Source organism: Bison bison, unplaced genomic scaffold (assembly GCF_000754665.1).
Source record: "Bison bison bison isolate TAMUID 2011002044 unplaced genomic scaffold, Bison_UMD1.0 scf7180017864033, whole genome shotgun sequence".
Taxonomy (NCBI): Eukaryota; Metazoa; Chordata; class Mammalia; order Artiodactyla; family Bovidae; genus Bison; species Bison bison.
Window position 1 is genome coordinate 2,504,093 of NW_011494605.1, and position 20,274 is coordinate 2,524,366.

At 38.4% G+C, this 20,274-nt stretch overlaps 1 protein-coding gene across 1 annotated transcript in view; it reads right to left on the bottom strand.

Moving 5' to 3' along the window:
• The window catches only part of AGBL4 (ATP/GTP binding protein-like 4), a 1,466,590-nt gene that overhangs the window by 878,185 nt on the left and 568,131 nt on the right, over positions 1-20,274 (bottom strand). The window lies entirely within an intron of this gene.

The window sequence follows — 20,274 nt, forward strand, 5'->3', positions numbered from 1 at the left end:
TGGTCCCATCACTTCATGGGAAATAGATAGGGAAACAGTGTCAGACTTTATTTTGGGGGGCTCCAAAATCACTGCAGATGGTGACTGCAGTCATGAAATTGAAAGACGCTTACTTCTTGGAAGAAAAGTTATGACCAACCTAAATAGCTTATTCAAAAGCAGAGACATTATTTGTCAACAAAGGTCTGTATAGTCAAGGCTATGGTTTTTCCAGTGGTCATGTATGGATGTGAGAGTTGGACTGTGAAGAAACCTGAGCACTGAAGAATTGATGCTTTTGTGTGGTGTTGGAAAAGACTCCTGAGAGTCCCTTGGTTTGCAAGGAGATCCAGCCAGTCCACCTAAGGGAGATCAGTCCTGGGATTTCTTTGGAAGGAATGATGCTAAAGCTGAAACTCCAGTACTTTGGCCACTTCATGTGAAGAGTTGACTTATTGGAAAAGACTCTGATGCTGGGAGGGATTGGGGGCAGGAGGAGAAGGGGACAACAGAGGATGAGATGGCTGGATGGCATCACTGACTCGATGGACGTGAGTTTGAGTGAACTCCTGGAGTTGGTGATGGACATGGAGGCCTCACGTGCTGTGATACATGGGGTTGCAAAGAGTCAGACACGACTGAGCAACTGAACTGAACTGAACTGAACTGAAAGGAACATGATACATTAAACCAAAGAAAATAGGAGGAGATAGGGAGTCTGTCTGAAAATTAATTCAGAATAATGATAGTACAGACGATCCAAAATCTTGAAAACAAAATGGAGTTACAGATAAATAGTCTAGAGACAAGGATTGAGAAGATGCAAGAAATGTTTAACAAGGACCTAGAAGAAATAAAGAACGAGTCAATCAATAATAAATAATGCAATAAGTGAGATCAAAAGCACTCTGGAGGGAATAAAAGTAGAATGACTGAAGCAGAAGATAGCATAAGTAAGGTGGAAGATAGAATGATGGAAATAAATGAAGCATAGAGTAAAAAAGAATTAAAATAAATGAGGACAACTTCAGAGACCTCTAGGACAATGTTAAACACCCAAGATTCTAACCACAGGAGACCCAGAAGAAGAAGACAAAAAGAAAGGGCATAAGAAAATACTTGAGGAGATAATAGTTGAAAACTTCCCTAAAATGGGGAAGGAAATAGCCACCCAAGTCTAAGAAACCCAGATCATCCCAAACAGGATAAACCCAAGGCAAAACACCCCAAGACACATATTAATCAAACTAATGAAGATCAAACACAAAGAGCAGATATTAAAAGCAGCAAGGGAAAAGAAACAAATAACACACAAGGGGATCCCCATAAGGATAACAGCTGACCTTTCAATAGAAACTCTTCAGACCAGAAGGGAATGGCAGGACATACTTAAAGTGATGAAAGAAAAACCTACAATCCAGATTACTATACCCAGCAAGGATTTCATTCAAATATGAAGGAGAAATCAAAAGCTTTACAGATAAGCAAAAGCTGAGAGAATTCAGGACCACCAAACTAGCCCTTCAACAAATGCTAAAGGGTCTTGTCTAGACAGAAAATACAGAAAAAGTGTATAAACTCGAACCTAAAACAACAAAGTAAATGGCAATGGGATTATACTTATCAATAATTGCCTTAAATGTAAATGGGTTGAATGCCCCAACTGTAAGACAAAAACTGGCTGAATGGATACAAAAACAAGACCCCTATATATGCTGTCTACAAGAGACCCACGTCAAACCAAGGGACACATACAGACTGAAGTTGAAGGGCTGGAAAGAGATGTTTTATGCAAATGGAGACCAAAACAAAGCAGGAGTAGCAATACTCATATAAGATAAAATAGACTTTGAAATAAAGACCATGAAAAGAGACAAAGAAAGACACTACATAATGATCAAAGGATCAATCCAAGAAGATATAACAATTATAAATATACATGCACCCAACATAGGAGCACCTCAATACATAAGGCAAATGCTAACAAGTATGAAAGTGGAAATTAACAGTAATGCAATAACAGTGAGAGACTTTAATACCCCACTCACACCTATGGATAGATCAACAAAATAGAAAATTAGCAAGGAAATGCAAAATTTAATTGATACAATGGACCAGCTAGACCTAATTGATATCTATAGGACGTTCCATCCCCAAACAAAGAATTTCACCTTTTTCTAAAGTGCACATAGAACATTCTCCAGAATAGATTATATCCTGGGCCATAAATCTAGCCTTGGTAAATTTTAAAAAATTTGAAATCATTTCAAGCATCATTTTTGATCACGATGCAGTAAAATTAGATGTCAATGACAGGAAAAAAAATACAAACAAATGGAGGCTAAACATCACAATTCTGAACAACTGGCAAATCATGGAAGAAATAAAAAAGGAAATCAAAATGTGCACAGAAGCAAATGAAAATGAAAACATGACAACCCAAAACCTATAGGATTCAATAAAAACAGTGCTAAGGGGAAGGTTCATAGCAATACAAGCCTACATCAAGAAACAAGAGAACAATCAAATAAATAACCTAACTTTACACCTAAAACAACTAGACAAAGAAGAAACTAAGAACCCCAGGGTTAGTAGAAGGAAAGAGATTATAAAAATTGGAGCAGAAATAAATGAAAAAGAAACAAAGGAGGCTACAGCAGAAATCAACAAAACCAAAGGCTAGTTCTTTGAGAAGATAAAGAAAATAGACAAACCATTAGTCAGACTCATCAAGAAAAAAAGGGAGAAAAATCAAATTAAAATTAGAAATGAAAATAGAGAAATCACAACAGACAACACAGAAATACAAAGGATCATAAAAGACTACTATCAGCAACTATATGCCAATAAAATGGACAACTTGGAAGAAATGGACGAATTCTTAGAAAAGTATAACCTTCCAAAACTGAACGAGAAAGAAACAGAAAATCTTAGCAGACCCATCACAAACACAGAAATAGAAACTATAATAAAAAATCTTTCAACATACAAATGCCCAGGAACAGAGGTGGCTTCAGAGGTGAATTCTACCAAAAATTCAGAGAAGAGCTAACACCTATCCTACTCAAACTCTCCCAGAAAATTGCAGAGGAAGGTAAATTTCCAAGCTCATTCTATGAGGCCACCATCATCCTAATATCAAAACCAGACAAAGATGCCACAAAGAATAAAACTACAGGCCAATATCACTGATGAACATAGATGCAAAAATGCTCAACAAAATTCTAGCAAACAGAATCCCAACAACATATTAAAAAGATCATACATCATGATCAAGTGGGTTTTATCCCAGAGAAGCAAGAATTCTTTGATATTTGCAAATCAATCAATGTGATACAACACATTGACAAATTGAAAGATTAAAAACCATATGATTATCTCAATAGATGCAGAGAAAGCCTTTGACAAAATTCAACACTCATTTGTGACAAAAAAAAACTCTCCAGAAAGCAGGTATAGAAGGAACATACCTCAACATAATAAAAGCCACATATGATAAACCCACAGCAAACATTATCCTCAATGGTGAAAAAGTGAAAGCATTTCCCCTAAAGTCAGGAACAAGACAAGGGTGCCCACTTTCACCACTACTATTCAACAAAGTTTTGGAAGTTTTAGCCACAGCAATCAGAGAAGAAAAAGAAATAAAAGGAATCCAGATTAGAGAAGAAGAAGTAAAACTCTCACTGTAGATGACATGATCCTCTACATAGAAAACCCTAAAGACATCACCAGGAAATTACTAGAGCTAATCAATGAATATAGTAAAGTTGCAAGATATAAAATTAACACAGAGAAATCCCTTGCATTTGTATACACTAACAATGAGAAAATAGAAAGAGAAATTAAGGAAACAATCCCATTTACCATTGCAACAAAAAGAATAAAACACTTAGGAATAAATCTACCTAAAGAAACAAAAGACCTATATATAGAAAACTACAAAACACTGATGAAAGAAATCAAAGATGACAAAAATAGGTGAAGAAATATACCATGTTCATGGATTGGAAGAATCAATATAGTGAAAATGAGTATACAACTCAAAAAAATCTACAAATTCAATGCAACTCCTATCAAGCTACCAATGGTATTTTTCGCAGAAATAGAACAAATAATTTCACAATTTGTATGGAAATACAAAAATCCTTGAATAGCCAAAGCAATCTTGAGAAAGAAGAATGGAACTGGAGAAATCAACCTGCCTGACTTCAGACTATACTACAAAGCTACAGTAATCAAGACAGTATGGTATTGGCACAAAGACAGAAATATAGATCAATGGAAGAAAATAGAAAGCACAGAGATAAATCCACGCACCTCTGGACACCTTATCTTTGACAAAGGAGGCAAAAATATACAATGGATTAAAGACAATCTCTTTAACAAGTGGTGCTGGGAAAACTGCTCAACCAGCTGTAAAAGAATGAAACTAGAACACTTTCTAACACCATGTGCAAAAATAAACTCAAAATGGATTAAAGATCTAAATGCAAGAACAGAAACTATAAAACCCCTAGAGGAAAACATAGGCAAAACACTCCGACATAAATCACAGCAAGATCCTCTATGACCCACCTCCCAGAGTAACAGAAATAAAAGCAAAAATAAACAAGTGGGACCTAATTAAACTTAAAAGCTTTTGCACAACAAAGGAGACTATAAGCAAGGTGAAAAGACAGCCTTCAGAATGGGAGGAAATAATAGCAAATGAAGAAAATGACAAAGAATTAATCTCAAAAATATAAAAGCAATCCCTGCAGCTCAATACCAGAAAAATAAATGACCCAATCCAAAAATGGGCCAAAGAACTAAATAGACATTTCTCCAAAGAAGACATACAGATGGCTAACAAGCACCTGAAAAGATGTTCAACATCATTCATTATCAGAGAAATGCAAATCAAAACCACAGTGAGGTACCATTTCACACCAGCCATTTCAAAATGCCTGCTTTCAAAAAGACTACAAATGATAAATGCTGGAGAGGGTGTGGAGAAAAGGGAAGCCTCTTACACTGTTGGTGGGAATGCAAACTAGTATAGCCACTATGGAGAACAGTGTGGAGATTCCTTAAAAAACTGGAAATAGAACTGCCAAAGGACCCAGCAATCACCCTGCTGGGCATACACACTGAGGAAACCAGAATTGAAAGAGACATGTGTACCCCAGTGTTCATCACAGCACTGTTTATAATAGCCAGGACATGGAAGCAACCTAGATGTCCACTGGCAGACCAATGGATAAGAAAGCTGTGGTACATATACAAAATAGAGTATTACTCAGCTATTAAAAAGAATGCATTTGAATCAGTTCAAATGAAGTGGATGAAACTGGAGCCCATTATACAGAGCTAAGTAAGTTAGAAAGAAAAACACCAATACAGTATATTAACGTATATATATGGAATTGAGAGAGATGGTCATGAGGACCCTATAAGCAAGACAGCAAAAGAGGCACAGATATAAAGAACAGACTTTTGAACTCTGTGGAAGAAAGTGAGGGTGGGATGATTTGAGAGAATAGCATTGAAAAATGTATATTACCATATGTGAAATAGATGACCAGTCCAAGTTCAATGCATGAATGAGGGCACTCAAAGCTGGTGCACTGGGACAACTCTGAGGGATGGGATTGGGAGGGAGGTGGGAGGGGGTTTGGGATGGGGGACACATGTATACCCTTTGCTGATTCATGTCAATGTATGGCAAAAACCACCAGAATACTGCAAAGTACTTAGCCTCCAATTAAAATAAATTAATTTAAAAACAAAAGAAAACATAGGCACACTTAGCTGTAAACCAGGAAGACCCACATCCATGTGAGGTGCTACGTGTGTGCCCTTCTGCTGCCAGTCCTAAGGGTGACTCTTCTCAGGCCAAAACAATATCTATAACCAGGGCCAGAGCCCGTGTGTCCCGGGGGAGGGGCTCACTCCATCTCAGAAATGGCCCACATTTCAACTTATACTACTGGTGCCAGGTTTTTGTGTTTTCATTGAGAAAGTTTTCCTTCTTGGTGAGATGCTTCTTTTTAAAACAAAACAGAATACAAAATATGACAACCTCCCAAACAGTGTTTGTTCTGGAAGCCTCTAGGTGGCTCACGTTTTGCCTATCTGGGCCTTGCCTTCTGAAACGCAGATCCCTGACTAGAAGAACTTGAAGGCAGTCAGAATCCAAAGGTGCCCCAACAATTTCCCTTCCTCAGAAGCACCTCCCTGAAGGTATTCTTGTCACAGGAAGCTTCCGAGGTTCTGAACAGAAAGTGGCCAAATGGTGAGACTGGAAGGCAGGGCAGGGAATGGAGCAAAAGGCTCTGAATTTGCTAAAAACCACTGAGCTGTACAATACTGAAAGAGTGATATTTATGGTATGTAGCTATATCTCAATAAAGCTTATGAAGGGGAAAGGCAGGAGCAGTGAGAAGAAGGGACTCCAGGTGATGGGACCAGATGTGGTCACTGACGAGTCACATGTTGTCCCCTACGGCCCTCATCAAGTCTTTATAAAACCCGCACACTCATTTAATTTGACAAATAAACAATTAACCCTCTAGTACAGGGCTTCCCAGGTGGTACAGTGGTAAAGAATTTGCCTGCCAGTGCAGGAGACTCCGGAGATGTGTGCTCGATCTCTCGGTTGAGCTCTCCTGGAGAAGGAAATGGCAACCCACTCTAGTATTCTTGCCTGGAAAATTCCATAGACAGAGGAGACTGGCAGATTATACTCCATGGGGTTGCAAAGAGTTGGAGACAACTGAGTACATACACACACACAAGCCAGGGACCAGGGTGGGAAGGAAGGACTGGGGGCTGGGGAAAGTGATGTGAGATTGTGGGTAAGAGCCTTGGGTCCCAGAGGAGGCCTGTTCTCTGTAAACTGAAGTGGTCAGATGGCCCTAAAGCTTCTGACCCTGCGAAAGGTGGACCATTTTCTTTGCTGAAGTTTCAGGACAAGTGACAGGCTTCTCTCTGCAAACACGAAATCATTCTTGGCTTCAGGGTCAAACTTCTCAGTCAGTGAAGATCAAAATCTAGAGAAGGCCTGGCCATGGCCCCTACACATTACAGGCTCTAGGACAGCCCTGGTCTCATGTCATTTTATTCTTTTCAAGAAAAATGACTTATTCAATGAACTTAAGACCTTTCATAAAATAAATGCATATAAGTAAGTATCCATCAACAGACGAATGGATGAAGAAGATGTAGTGTATGTATATATGTATATATACATATATATATATACATGATGGAATATTACTCAGTCATAAGGAAAAATGAAATAATGCCATGTGCAGCAACATGGATGGACCTAGAGATTTTCATACTAAGTGAAATAGGTAAGAAAGAGCACAACAAATACCATATGATATCATTTATATATGGAATCTAAAATATAACACAAGTGAATATATCCATCAAACATATCCACCAGATAGAGAACAGACCTATGGTTTCCTGGGGTGTCCGTGGAGGACTGGGAGTTTGGAATTGACACAAACAAACTATCAAATAAACTAACAAAAAACTTGTTGTTTAGGATGGCTAAACAAGGTCCTGCTTTATAGCACAGGGAACTACCTTTAACATCCTCTGATAAATCATAATGGAAAGGAATGTGGAGAAAGAATACATATTTATATATAACTGAATCATTTTTCTGTAGGGCAGAAATTAACACAACATTGTAAATCAGTTATACTTCAATAAAATTAATTTTAAAAAAGAAAAAAAATTAAACTGAGCCTCATTTTCTCTGTACTTGATCAGCCTTAAATACTTGTATTTGTTTATTATCTCTCCGCATTACATGTAAGGTTCATGAGAGGAAGAACTATGCTTGTCGTACTCAAAGGTGAATATCCAGTGCCTAAAACAGTGCCTGGCATAGAGTAGGTGCTCAATAAATTTACTGAATGACCAAATCTGTAAAATTGAGAGAGTAAGGGTTTCCCCGGTGGCCCAGACAGTAAAGCATATGCCTGCAAAGTGGGAGACCCAGGTTCGATCCCTGGATCTGGAAGATCCCCTCTGGAGAAGGGAATGGGTACCCACTCCAATATTCTTGCCTAGAGAATTCCATGGACAGAGGAGCCTGGTGGGCTACAGTCCATGGGGTCGCAAAGAGTTGGATATGACTGAGTGACTAAAACATATACAGTACCTCCCTCACAAGATTTAAAAAGATTGTTTAAAAAGATTGTCATACTGAGTGAAGTAAGTCAGACAGTGTGTGCATGTGCTCAATTGTTTCAGTCATGTCTGACTCTTTGCCCACCAGACTCCTCTGTCCATGTGATTTTACAGTCAAGATTATCGGAGTTGGTGTCCCCCTTCAAGGCGTTGTGCCAACCCAGGGATCGAACCCACATCTTCTGCATCTGCTGCATTGTAGGCAGATTCTTTAGCTCTGAGCCACCAGGGAAGCCCCAAGTCAGACAGAGAAAGACAAATATCATATGATATCACTTATATGTTGAGTCTTAAAAAATGGTACAAATTTACTTATTTACAAAACAGAAACAGATTCACAGATGTAGATAATACACTTATGGTTACAAAGTGGAAAAGGAGGAGAGGGATAAATCGGGAGATTGAGATTGACATATATGCATTACTATATATAAAACAGACAATAAGAACCTGCTACATAGTACAGGGGACTCTACTCAATACTCTGTAATGACCTATATGGGAAAAGAACCTTAAAAATATAGGTATTTATACTTATATGTCATATATATATATATGTATAAACCTAAAAAAGTATAGGTATATATAATTATATGTCATATATATATATATATATAAAGCCATACAGCAGAAACGAACATAATATTGTAAACCAACTATACTCCAAAAGAAATTAATTTTAAAAGATGGTTTAAAGACTGAATAACATGTAGAAATAAATGCTTAGTGTAAAGTAGGTGCTCAATAGATATGGCTCTCAATAATGATATTGTGATACACTTGAACTCAAGATTAATATCTGTTCCACTTGCTTTTCCTACTCATCTCAAGCATACATTAGAACAAGTGTTTTGCTTCTCAATGACCTGGATCTTCATCTGTAAAGTCAGGATTTAAAAATCCTACCTTGAAAGACTTCAGAGATTAGATGAGATAGGATGGAAAGCACCTACTGTATTAGGTTCTCTTCTACTCTCATTTGTCATAAAGATCAAATGGGATAGTTGATAGGAAATGTGCTTTATAAACTGTGAGGAGCTGTTTTACTGTAGGTTTGATATGCTCAAGCTGAGATCTGTAGACAGACAGATGAAGTCAGATTCATTAGATTCTGGCTGTCAAATAAAATATGTTTTAAAATATAAATTTTGGACTCTTCAGAATCAAAAAGGATTCTTGCTGCCAGCAGACAGCACAAGGCTCTGCCCAAAGCCATTAACACCACAAAATCCATGCTTGGCAAAGCTAGTTCTCATATTGGCAGATAGGCTTTCCATTAACAGATGGGAATCTGGCTCTTGGAGCACTTTGGGACAGGACTCAGAGGTACTCTGGATAAAGCACTTGTATGCCCAGTAATCCACTGGTCATCAGGTCCTTATTTCCTGCACCTGTTCATCTAGGTGGCTACAGTTCCTCAAGCTGGAGGGAAGCTGAATTCCCCATGGCTGCATGTATGATGTTTAACACTTTCTCCTCTGAATAGACTTCTATTTAGTTAAGAGAACCAGATGATTAGTTAGTTTGTCCTACAAATGCATGTGGATTTCAGTGATGAGAAATGGTGCACAGACTGTGCCTATTCTGAATTACAAAACCTGATTATCAGCAAAGGCACACTTTGTGAGCTTCTGTTTCTATTGCAAAGTGCCAGTCTCCACTGGGTCCTATTTCTACAATTATTTAACATTTATTGAGCACCAATAATGTGCTGGGATCACTCTCTCTCTAATCGTGTCACTAATGATCCATCAGACTTCTCTGGGTGATGAGAAGAAAGAGGAGCAAGTTAATTATCAGTGTGGCATTCAATCTGAATCAGTTAAATTGCCCGAATTATTGAAGTTTAGCTACTCAAGTAAAATGGTGACTAAATCTACAATGAAAACAAAAACAACTATCTTATTTCTAGGAGGAGCAGGGAAGAGTTAGAAGGAAAACATAAACTGTTCTGGTTGTTAAAAAGGAAGTGAAAGATGTCTAAAACAGGACATAATCAGACGGAGTCTGGAATACATAACTTCTAAACTTTTGCTCATGATGTTCCTAAATTTTAAACACATTATTTTTACTTCAGTTCTGCCTGTTAAAAATTTATATATTAAGATCAAATTCAAATGCCAACTCCACCAAGTAATCTAAGGTGACCTTGGTATCTTCCTAGATATCTCCTATGTTCATCTTCAAAAATCTACTTATTGTCCACATCCTGTCAGCTATTCCTCTTAAAAAACTTTCACATCTTATATTTTAAGAGGAAAGACTATTTCAGTCAACATAATATCTTTGTCCCACATCCTTTCCAAGGAAAATGGGCTCAGCTCAATGTCTTGGCTCAAGCTGGGTTCTACAGAGGCTGCCCAGGCAGCAAAGTAGTGAGGCTGATCCTTAATTGTGAACCTAAGTCAAACAACAACTGTCTAAGACCAGAACAAGGTGGCATTAAGAAGCAGGGAACTAACTAAATGTCAGTGCTTAGATCTGAAAGGAAGTATCTGCTCTGGTGATCAGAACTGTTCAGGCAAATGCGTTCAGGAACACAAGCCTGGAGATATGCCCTTGGGCTGGTAGAGTGAGCCTTTATTGAGCTACCAGCCATGGAGCCAGAGGGCAGGAGAGGTTAAGGGCTCTGAGCCAGTCTCGACATCTCTAGCATACATCACAATGTCTGGCACATATTTTGTCTTCAGTATTATTTTTTTTTTAATGAATAGTGCCACAGAATTTGTCAGCCCCTAAGGTTAGGAATTTTCTGGAAAAGTATAATCATCATCATCCAGGACCAGAGAATCAAGCATCTTTTACAAAGGACTAACTTGAGCAAATTCAGCAAATTTGCTCTTGTGTGATTTTTCTCCTTGAATTTAAATCTTGTATTTAGAATTGGTAATGGCTGAGAGATAACCCCTCTGAACCACTTAAGGCAGAGCATATTGTTACTGCTGGCCTTTATCTGTATAATCAAATAATAAAGTCAAACTGGCAACCAAAGGCGAGCTCCCAAGCTAACTCTAAAATACTTCCAATGTTATTTGTTCAGTAAACTGCAGAACATTAAATTTCTATATTAAGTAAATTATAAGGAAGAGTGCACTTTGCAAAATTAAAAAGTTCTTGGTTACTTTATCTATTATTCCACTGGGAAAGTTTCCAGAGTATGCCTTGTACAATTAGATAACTTTTTGCATGGATGGTGGGTATTGGGGAAAGGCTCTGAGGCTCAGCACATACAGTGCCAGGATTCATCTGTAATTCCATAGCTCATTTCTGGGCCCTGAGGCAGAAATCTTTAATGACAAGCACCCAGCTCAGAAATGTATTCATAACTCTAACCTTCTGCCTCACATTAGGAATATTGTGAAATCAAGAGATTAAACATGTGAGACAGACCTGGAAGGGTTAGTTTGAAATCATTTGGCCCTAAGATTTCCACACTGGGCCTGGAGGGCCTTAAAAGTTTCCCAGAGAATCTTAAGGTTCACAATGCTTCAGAACTCCTGTTGATCTGTTTTAAAAGCTAGAATTCTCTATAAAATTCCTATTGGAGAAAGAGTTCTCGAACAAAAAGCAGCCTTGAAAAGCAATAATCTATACAGATATAGAGCAAAGGGCACTATTATTGGCACAAGTCTGACATGATTCCTTATTTATATATCTTCACTCCTTCACTTAGTATGGAATCTCAGACAAGCCACCAAAGAGTTGTTTCATCTATAACATGGTGACAGTATTATAGTAGATATGGGTAGATATTGACCAATGCCATTTATTCTGTGAAAGAGTTCATATTTCAGTACACCTTGCAGGTAGGTTGTTCCACATGATAGTGTGGATGGAAATTCCAAGGGATAAGAGTACAGATGGGAAATAATGTATGCCACTTCCAGGCTTAGACTTAAAATCTCTCATGTGTTTATGTTTCTTTTTCCTTTATACAAAGACCTGGAAGGCAATGGGTTAAGGGAGCCTTTATTGAAGTACAAGCCATGGGAACAGAGGGCAGGAGAAATTAAGGGCCCGGAGCTGGTCTGGATATTTCTATCAATCCATCACAACATCTGGCACATATTTGGGCTGTGCCAATGTGGGCTACAGTCTATGTGGTCACAGAGAGTCAGACATAATTAAGCAACTAACAGAATGGGTTGAGGAGGACGATGTCCTAAAATTGAAGGGTCTTGAATCCCAGAGTGATCCCTTGAAAAAGAACCATGCATTGGAACTTTCTGACTCAAATCACCTTGTGATGTTTGTTAGAACTAATCCTTTATTGTGTTAAGCTACTGGAATGTGAGGTTAGTATTAATATGCTGACTACCCGTCCTGAAAATTTGGAGCAAGTTTACATAAAATATATTCAAAAGCAGAATAATGCATGTCATGTAAAAGTTATCCAACAAATCTTAACTGAAACTTTATTAGAAAAGATAAAACTGATTTAAATCACAGAGAAATTAGGGGCAGAGATAGGATTGGAAACTAAGCTAATAGCCTTCCTACTAACACTCAATCTGCATTCCTTGACTTCAGACAAGTCCATATCCTTGACTTTGGACAAGTTCTTCCATCCATTACATAGAGAGTTTGTTCATGCATTAATTCAACAAATATTGAGCATCTACTAGTGCCATGTAGTCCTATTCTAGATTCTGAGTGTACAATTTGACCAAGATGAAGAAGGTACTGCTTACATGAAGTTTATGTTCAAGTGAGGGGAAACAATAAACAAAAAAATAAAACATATATTAAGAAAACATGACAGTAATAAGCATCATACAATAAATTAAAACAAAATGCTATAATGACACATAATGGGTAGCTACTTTTGAGTGGGTGGTCAGAAAAGACTTCAGTGAGAAAGTAACATTTAAGTGGAAACCAGGATAACAAGAATGAGTCTTGCTTCTAGGGAGAAGTGTTTTCTGGATGGAAATGCAGCAAAGGCAAAGTCCTAAGGCATTAAAGATTTTAGCTGGCCGACCCTTACTTCAGTTTTTTTCATTGAGGCACAAACTCACTCTCAGTGGTTCTGAAGACAGAAAGGAATTCGAAAATTTGCTGCTTCAATTTCCTTTACCTACTGCCCTCAGTAAGGTTGAACTTCGGAGTCTCAATTTACTAACTTAAAAAAGTTACTTAACTAACAATGCTGAGTTTCTTCATCTGTAATATGGAGATAATACATACACACCACACAGGCTTATTATGAGATAATACATGTGGCATGCCTGGGACACTGCCTGCCTTTAGCAATGGCCAATAGCTGAGAGAGGAAGAGGAGATGTCTCCAAGGTTATAGAGGTGATGCAGTATGCAGTTGCATGGAAGCAAAACTCATTTAGATCAGAAAAAGCACTTAGGAAACACGTCATCTAGAAATTGTTTTCCAGCTTGGCCAAGGACTCCTTTATATTAATAGTTTTTTTTTTCTCTCTAGAATAAACAATGTATTAGCAAGAATTTGTTGAGAACACTGACATTTATTTTCAATCATGTTACTGAGCCCATCCTCCTATATGACCCTGTGTGTAACCTGAAAGTGAAAGTGAAGTCGCTCAGTCGTGTCCGACTCTTTGCGACCCCATGGACTATAGCCTACCAGGCTCCTCCATCCATGGGATTTTCCAGGCAAGAGTGCTGGAGTGGATTGCCATTTCCTTCTCCAGGGGATCTTCCCGACCTAGGAATCGCACCCGGGTCTCCTGCATAGTAGGCAGATGCTTTACCATCTGAGCCACCAGGGAAGCCCTAGTGAGTCCTTATATCAGTATCTGATTATTTAGGTATTTTCAGTCTCCCCGCCATGTTCAGTCTGGAAATCTTTCCAGACAAGGAACAGAGTTCAGAGAGGAAGGGATTGTTGCCTTCAGAGAAACCATCTCATCTCTCCTTTAGTCAGTTCTCTGTTCTTGCATTCTTGGGTCCCCATTAGATCCACCCAATACCCTCTCAACACATGAGGTCGATGAGGTACATACCATTACCTTTGTGTGACAGATGAAAAAAATACAACAGGATGGGCAGAGTGGGCACTACAACTCAGGTCTTCTGACTCTATGTGACTTCTTGATCTAAAATATTTTAAAGGAATGACCCAATGTTTTCTTAAAATATTCTCCATTTATTTAGGCTTCCCAAACATGCATCAGGATCTAAATGGTACAACATTTAAGCTATTGTTAAACTGTTTTGGCCTCCTGCCTTCACCCCATAGTCAGCAATAAGTGCTTCCCTTATCTACATTTCCAGAAGTTCAGAACCACTGCATATAAGTATTAATATAACAATTCTGATCATACTCTGTTGGAAGTATCTGTTTTTGTACCAGTCTCCTCACCAGGTCAGGAGTCCATTGTTGTATTCAGAATCTCCTATGTTCAGCACATAGACAGTGCTGAACTGTGAGATTTTTAACAAGCTGTTTGTTCCTCTCGACTTCGTTCTTCTCCCCTCTCATCACTCTTTCCTAATTAACTTCTCCTATCCATGTTTGAGATCTCAGTTCATATGTTTACCTTCTAATGCAACACATTCCTCCCTTCAAGACAGGACATGTCTCCTTACATATGTTTATGACACTGTGTATCTCTCTTTTTTTTAATAACACTTTAACAGAATTTATAATCCTAAATTTATTTGTATAATTGTTGGATACATTTTTGTGTCCTTTCTGGACTGTGAGCTCATTAAAAGGACAGTGTTATGGGCTGAATTATGTACCTCCAAAATTCCAAAAATGAAGTCCTAAGCCCCAGTACCTCAGAATATTACTGTATTTGGAGGTATGGTCTTCAAAGAGGTAAATAGGATAAAGTCAAGTCAAATAGATGAGTCTTAATCCAATATGGCTGGTATCCTTACAAGAAGAGATGTTTAGGATGCAGACATGTATACGTATGGAGGAAAGACCATGTGAAGGCAGAGAGAAGATGGCCATTTATAAACCAAAAAAGAGGCCTCAGAAGAAATCAATTTGCCAGTCCCTTGGTATCAGACCTCTAGACTTCAGAAATGTGAGAAAATATATTTCAATTGTTTAAGCCATCCACTGTGTGATAGTTTGTTATGGCAGCCTTAGCAAACTAATACAAACGGGAACCGTGTCTGTTTTTGTTCACTGATCTATCCCCAGTATATGTCACTGTGCTTGGCACATGGCAGTCCTTTAATGAGTATTTGTTAATATATGACTGAAATGTTTGTTTAATTGAATTTACTGAAAAGGGTCAGGCAGTTGTTTTTGTTTGTCTGATTGTTTTGTTCAGGACTACTGAGAAGTATCACAAACACCTGAACTTTATAGCGAACAAGTGTGTGAAGAGGACAGTAGCGTCGGGAAATGACCTAAGTCAATTCAACTTAGAGCCCAGGTTCTGGCAACTTCAGCTTTCAGTGAAAGTCTAATCCTGGTCTTTTCACCTTCATAAGATGCCTTCCAGAGCAGAATAACCTACTAACCTAAAACCACTTTTATAAATTCTAGCTTTTCCATTTGTAGTAGAAAATGATAAGATATAGGGAATGTGCTAATTTATAAGATCAAAGCCATGGATATAATATTATGTAATAACTAAGCTGACCCTTCTAAAGCCAATCTATAGAAAGTCACATCCCAGTTATTTCATGTGGGCATGAGATCAGTGAGGTCCCGGTCTCTGCCCACATCCAAATCCTCTGAATCTCAGTTGAGCTCTAGAAAGGTCTCAGACCCTATGTTGCCTTTTGATACTGTCTACAACTGTTCCCTCTTATACATAGAAGTCATGAGCAATGGATAGGAAGGATATTGGCTTGTAAATCTGTAAACTTTGGTTCCAGTCCCAGTTTCTGTCACTAACTTGCTATGGGATTCTAGCCAAGTTATATCTTCTATCTGAACCTCAATCTTCTCATTTGTGAAATGAGGTGTTTATACCCAATAGCCTCTAAGATATCTTATATCTCTTGACATCTTATGCTGTCATGAATCATACCCACATTCCTAAGTCAAGCATCAGAGTTTCAACAAAAAGCTTCTCTTCCTTGTACTCTTTTTAAATCCCTAACTCCCTCTCCCCTAAATCTCCCCTGTACTTGCTGCCTGCATATCTTTGCATGAAATGTAGTTTCCCTAATTATCCATCCACTGATACACTACTTTTCTTTTAAGATCGAGCTTAAACCATACCCATTCCAAGAAGTCTCCTTGCCTTCCCCATTTTTACCCCCACAGCATGTTTTCTTGAACCCCTGTAAGAGGCCAGTTCACTTAGTTGGGAAACAGTTTGTTTCCATGTCTAACTCCCCAGAGTATAGAACTAATATAATGCCTGACACGCTGAAGACACTTCATCAAACTGCTAATTTAACTGAATACTTCTCTATCTTAAAAGTATTTGTCCGTACGAATTTATGCATTTTCTTTGCAAAAAGGAAGAAGTAGAGAGAGCCTTAGGGAAGAAGAGAAACAGCCTCAGCTGTGGCTGTCCCAATGGTGACAACATGACCTGTACAGGGGCCCTAAAGCAGATAATATTAGCTCCCGGCATTTTTAAAGGCCTTCCTTCTAGTCTGCCAGGAGGCACAATAGCCAAAGGTCTGGAAGCCACAGGTCTGACAGTAGTGGCCAGAGGCAGGAACAACCAGACTCTGGAGACACGGGCTTGATCTAGGACTGCTGGCAGTGACACCCATACCACTGAAGCAGAAGAAAAATGAAGGAAGATAAAATAGCAATAAAGAGCAATTATTATTGAATGCCTGCCTCGCATGAATAAAAAGCTGAGCACTTTAGATATGTTATTCCCAGTCCTCATAATTTATCAATAGAACCTATATATTGCTCCTATTTTATAGATGAGGCTCAGGAAGGTTAAGAAACTTAACAGAGGTCATACAGTAGAAGTAGATGGAGCTGGGATGCAAACCCAGGAAGGGCTGGTCTTTTCTTTATAATACTGCCTCTGTCTTCAGGATCGTGTGACTCTCCCACCCAACTTCATCTTCCTCCCCTCATCTAGGTGACTGTGCAACATTTCTAATAGGTTTGCAAATGAGTTTAAGGGTTATCTCTCTGTAGAATGTTTTCACTTTAATCATAGTCTAGTAAAGAAAGAAACGTTTTTAAGACCCAAAGAACTTAATCTTTTATGCTGCAAGAAGCGGCACAGGGGTGTAACATAAAGAACAATTTCCTCTGACCCACGAGGTCTGAGTTCTAGTCCCAACTCTGAGGTTAATTTGCTGTGTTCCCATCAGCAATTCTTTTTCCCTGTAAGAGTCTCAGGTTCTTCATCAAAAAATGAGGACACAGGACTATGTGATCTTTAAGAGCTCTTCTATCTCTGGCATATTAGGGCATTTAATCAAACAGGCTTTTGAACTCCTGAACAGGAATAAGGGTTTCCCAGGTGGATCAGTGGTAAAGAGTCTGCCTGCAGTGCAGGTGGACGCAGGAGACATGGGTTCAATCCCTGAGTCAGGAAGATCCCTTGGAGGGGGGCATGGCAACCCACTCCAGTATTCTTGCCTGGAGAATCCCATGGACAGAGGAGCCTGGCAGGCTGCAGTCCATAGGATTGCAGAGAGTTGGATATAACTCAAGCAACTGAGCGCAAACAGGAATAAAGTTGCTAAATATGACCTTGTTTCTATAACATTGGGAGTGACTTCCACAAAGAGAGAGCAGAAGGCAACAAATGGGTAATTACAAGGAGATAATTAATAAGCATATAATTCTCACTCACCCTGTGCCATGTTTCTTTCAAAGCACAAGGAGAACTCCATCATAAGAAAGGATGGATGAGTAAAAGATCCAGTGATCAATAAGCAGTCCTTATCTCGCTCAGTCTTTAAAGAACATTTGACACAGCTGATCATTCCTGTCCTTGTTGAAAACTGTTTTCGCTTGGCATCACGTCATCATACTTCCCAGCTTTCCTCCCAGATCACTGGTCACTTTCTCAGTTCTATCTGCTGGCTCCTCTTTCTCTTTCAGACTTCTAATGCTGAAAAAGCCTAGAGTTCTTCTCTCATCCCTCTCCTGTTCTCTATCCACACTTGTTCCCTAGGTGATTTCATCCATTCACTTTAAGTATGATCTCTATGTTAATGATTCCCTAATTATATTCTAAGCCCCAACTTTCCCTCTATGCTCTAGATACTTAATCCTACATTTTGCTTTGGATATCTAACAGGTATCCCAAATTTATCATGTATAAAGTTGATCCCCACCTTCTACCTCTATTTTTCCTCAGTATTATAATTAGTAATGGAACTACCACTTACCAAAATGCTTACAAAGCCACAACTAAGGTTATCATCTTTGGCTGTTCTCTTTCCTTCACCCATTGCACTTATTTATTTTTACACATTTAAAATTAATTTTATTGGAGTATAGTTGCTTTACAATGCTGTGTTTCTACTCTACAGCAAAGAACAAAATGAATCAGATATATATATATATATATATACATATATATATACACACACACACTCACACACACACATATATCCCCTCCCTTTTGGACTTCCTTCCAATTCAGGCACCATCATGAATTAAGCAGAGTTCCTGCAATGTTCATAGCAGCACTAGTTACAACAGTACAACAGCCAGGATACTGAAGCAACCTAAATGCCCATCAATAGAAGAATAGATAAAGAATATGTGTTACATAAATACAATGGAATATTACTTTTTGAATGGAACACACTTTCCACAGATCTTTACAGGTTGTCCTCCTCATTTTAATTCAGTTCTCCATGAAAAGTTCACCTCTTCATAAAGCAAAAAAAAAACAAAAAAACAATGAGCATGTCATTTTCAAAATGAAACAGGTATCAATTGGTGACTGACTCACCTTCCCAGAAAGTTCAACATGAGAGATAGTCCTCTCCTGATCACCCTCCCCTCAAAAGGCATGTCCTTTCTTAGGGGAAAGTTCTCACTACAATGAAGAAATAGGGTCACCTAAGAACATGTCTCTCTGGGTGTTAAAGACTGATGGTTGTATCCTCTCAAATTCCTGTGTTGAAATCCTAACTCCCAATGTAATTGTATTATGATGTGGGGTCTTTGGGAGGTGATGAGGTCATTAGGGTACAGCCCTCATGAATGATATTAGGGCTGTTTTAAAAGAGACTTCAGAATTCTCCCTCCCTCTTTTCACTGTCTGAGGACACAGTAAGAAGAGAACAGTCTATTAACTAGGATTGATCTCTCACTAGACTCCAAATCTACCAGTACCTTGATCTTAGACTTTCCATCCTTCATAACTATAAGAAATAAATGTGGTTTCATCTATGTTTGTTTGTTTAAGCCACCTAGTCTACGCTTATAGAAGCCAAAATTTTGTTATAGTAGCCCCAAATGACTAAAATACTAGGTACACTTCTTAAATCTTTGGAAGTATAAAATACTTGTCTCATGTTATAAAAGAGCACATAAGGACAAACATTATGAGTCAACTGCAAGAATCCTTCCAAAGTGCTCCCTCTGAAATTAGGGTGCTAGGAGGCATAGAGGGAACCCATTTTATATCACTGTATTTCATAAAACTAAGACCTTACTATTGTTTCCTTCAAATTTCTCCCTCACTTGCCATGAGTTTCTTTCCTAAAGAGCAGAAAATTTGCTTCCTAACTACTGTATCAAATGGATATTCTGACAAATCATGGACACAACAGACATCTATACATGTCTCCAAATGTTCCAAGATACCATTAATCCAATAAACTAGATGCCCAGAAAACAACTGAGTGATTAGCTGGGTTGATTTGTAGACGTGTTTTCTAAAGCATATGAGTGTTATTTTCAGGCAAGCAAATGTCTTTCCTATCACCTTACATTTTTCAAATACTCCCCCTTCACTAACTCAAACTGTTTAAAAATAAGATGCTATCAGCACAACAACAAATGCCAAGAATTCCATTTATGGCTTTATTTTCATTTGCATGGCAAATGTAAATTCTGAGCAAAGTGACCTTGGTTATAAAAAATAAGGAGGCAGCACTAGGATTGATGGACCCCTCTATTAGTATTTCATTCTGACAGGCAAGAAAGAAGTGTGTTGATCCTGAAGGTTTGTGGAGACATGATTCTGAATGTGGGCCAAGAGGGACATA